This window comes from Octopus bimaculoides, chromosome 7 (genome assembly GCF_046866305.1).
Source record: "Octopus bimaculoides isolate indiv1 chromosome 7, ASM4686630v1, whole genome shotgun sequence".
Taxonomy (NCBI): domain Eukaryota; kingdom Metazoa; phylum Mollusca; class Cephalopoda; order Octopoda; family Octopodidae; genus Octopus; species Octopus bimaculoides.
In genome coordinates this window covers 21,966,050-21,969,724 of record NC_142934.1, presented here as the reverse complement: position 1 = coordinate 21,969,724, position 3,675 = coordinate 21,966,050, and positions in this window count along the sequence as shown.

Here is a 3,675-nt window from a genome sequence, read left to right as displayed (position 1 = left end):
TTACATTTACAATTCCACCTCTACCACCACGAACACCACCACCACTCCTAACATTTACCTCAATGTTTTGTCAATTCTTGAATTGGTTAATTGTCAAAACTTAACGGCTTCTCAGTACTACAATTCTGCTCAATAAGCCTCTTTCAACACCCTCTTCCTCACCTTGAGTGTTGCTTTTCTCTCCTGCATACCTCTCTCTTCTCCTCTTCAAACTACTATTTTTGGATATGAGAATTCTTATTGTTTTGTTAGTATAGTTTATTGAATGAATCGTTTTGAAATCATGAAGGTGAATGACCTCTCGTTGATCTGTTTGTCAGAATTCTTGTAGGATTTCAGGTAACTTGTTGACTTTGTCAGTCATTGTTTTTATACACATTTAAACACTACTATGATTGTCAAAAATCATAGAAAACAGATAGAACGCCTGATACAAGTCCAGTATTTACTACTCTCTGTATCTCACGTTACTTCAGTTCATTCAGTTGGGCAAAAATGAGTAGCACTTGTATTTCAAATGCTCAGCCTTGTCACATTCTGTGTCACGTTGAATCTCCCTGGGAACTACGTTGAGGATAGGCGTGTCTGTGGAGTGGTCAGCCACTTGCACGTTAATTTCACGAGGAGGTTGTTCCTGTTGATCGGATCAACTAGAACCCTTGTCGTCGCAACCGATGGAGTACCAGTTTACTGTTTTTTTCCCCCTTTTTCTTTTTTAACTCTTGGACAGCCTTTGAAATACATTCCATATCTCAAAGGAACACTACATAAAGAATTATTAAATATCTTAATCTTTCTCTCTTTCTCATAAAGAGAAATTTCATAGATGATAGGAGATAAATTAAATTATAACACTGTCTTTGAAATATTCGACAATGCTAAATCCACTAACCGCAAAAAAAAAAAAAAAAAAAAAAAAAAACCAGAAAGAAAGAAAAAAGAAAACGCTAATTAAATTTCATTTTAACCAAGACCTTGTTTGGATCAAATTCTCTTGTAATTCTCTATTCACCCTTTGCCTTGGAAATACACTGGGCATATTCCCCAGACATTCATACATCCCCCTTTGATACAAGTTTTCAGTTTTTTCAACCACCAAAGTTACCTTGCGACTTATGAAAGAAAGCTTGGTAATTTTTCAGATTAACACCCGCACGATCTTCACTAGGGTGTTAGGGTTAGGGTTTTAGGGTCAGGGTTAGGGTTTTAGTGTCAGGGTTAGGGTTTTAGGGTTAGTCTTTGGGTTAGGGTTAGTGTTTAGGGTTAGGGTTAGGGTTACGGTTACGGTTAGGGACGGAATTTCCTAACCCAAACCCTAAAACCCTAACCGTGTAGTGGCGCGAAATTATAGCCGCCATTGAGGAAGTACTATTCTGCGCATGTGCAGGGGACTTCACCACCGGAAGTCCCTCGAGTTGCGCATGCGTAGTAAAACTCGTACTTAAAGAGAGAGTTTCACTTTGTTAGCGAGTTGAGCCTGAGACCTTCTACGTGACAACACCTCGCTCCTCCACGAAGCACTTTTACACTGTTCTCTGGCAGGTATCAAGGAAGCCCTTAACCTTCCAATACCAAATTACAACTTAATCAGCGGCTAACCCTAACCCTAACCCTAAACCCTAACCCTAACTCTAAAATAACCCTAAAACCCTAAAACCCTCACCCTAACACCCTAGTTAATCTGAAAAATTACCGAAAGCTTTATATTATCCAGAAAGTAAAGCAGCGTGCTGGCAGATTTGTTATTGTAGCGGGGATTCGAACCCTATTCGCTTATACTCGATTAGGCACCACAAGTGAGCCACTTCAGATTGATTTATAAACCGACCAATCAGCTGTGGCGTGATATGGCTTTCTCGAATATTATAAAATTTAACATCTAGTCCCCTATAAACCGTTATTGCTCTTAACCCAAGGCCCAGACAGCCGACAGGTGGGACCGCTTCGGACTTTTGCGTAGACAACACCTCAAACTCGGACACACCACTTGATGTCCCACAGATTGCTTTCTACATTCACAGAGTAGTTTTTTCTCCCTCCCCTCTGACCCCGCAGCAGTCGGCAATTATTAGTATTGTTCGTTGTAAATAGCCAACACCAAATAAATATTTAAATTAAGCGTCCAAGAGTTTGCTTCAGTTATTATTCAGGCAGCCTACAACGACATCCCATGTACAGTACAACTAAGTTGAGATAATGTTCATTCAACAATGATAGTTAAGCCATCCTCTTCGATAATGGCAACTCAAACTTTTGAAGTATATCATCTTTGACCAGTGCAACTCAAGCAACAAGCAAAGTACGCTATGTTAGCATGCCAGAAGGGAATTCCTTTCGGCTTTACAACCTATGTTCAAATTCCGCAGTCACCTCTACTTTTCATCCTTTGAGGACTGGGTTCGATGTAATCGACTAGCACCCTCCCTTAAAATTTCAGGCCATGTGCCTGTAGTAGGAAGAATATTGCTCAGAAAGTACGAAACAAGGGCTCACGGAAAGTCTGAAACAAATATGGATGTTTAGGAAAAGTTATGAAAATGCTTTGGACAGGCAAAGGGTATTATGACTTCATTTTCCCCATAGGGTCAGAATTTTGCTACCTTAGGGAATATGCTGTAAGTGTATAGCTTACGAATACTGAACTAAACAGAGGACCTACTGAAAATACTTTTGCATATAATTAGCCTATTTATTACCAATTCTCGTGGAACTCTAGGTTTCCAGAGAACTCTGGCTGGGAAACGCCGTGCGAGTGAGTTGCAGTCCTTTTATGTTGCTGAAGTTTCAAATGCTACAGAAGTCAGCTTAGTCATCCATCTTTCTGTATTGGGTAAAATAACTACCAGCAAATTGCCGGGGTAGAGTTTATCAATACATCTTCCTTCGAGAAAAACGTTGTCCTCAGATAGAAACCTTTTATTTTAAAACGAGGTTAAGACTAGCAAAAACTGTAAAGAACTACTACAAATCGTTTGACGATATATAGTTACCTTCCTTGTCGTTCTGAGGTAAAAAAAAATGTATATATCTATGGTTGGTTAAATCGATATCTTTGCATAGAAATTTGTGATATTTTGTCTAAGATATCATTATTTAAATATACGTTTAATCTATCGTGTTTCGTGCTCTGAGGAATGAAGGAGTTGGAGCCACCCGAGAGGCGCAACGAGGCAACAGAGCCACCATTAGGTCCCTGGCAGATGAACAGGGGCGCGAAGCATTCGAGACTGAAAGGATGTGTGAAGCCTTTCAACAACACTTTGCCCGACTGTTCGGGACAACTGGTGGGTCAGAACGCAGAGTGGACTTTAGTGCCTACCTGCATGGCCTGTCACGATTCTCAACAAGAGAAGCGAAGTGTTGTGAAAGACCCATCACAGCCGCGGACGTACGGGATGCGATGGCAGGCTACGCGGGAGACAAGTCACCAGGCTTGGATGGTCTGCTTGGATGAATGTATGAATGCCAAGAGCATGATAAACAAGAGCAAAAATCTCCAGCAAGGTCGTTGGTATGAATATAAATCCACTTTCATATTCTGTAATCGACCTCCAGGGACGATCTTTTTGCTTTTATACAGCAGCATTAACCTAGGATGTTCCACCAAAAATTTTGGATGAAGATCACTGATATATGCGAATCTAAAGACATTTATATCCATTCCAATGGAACCGT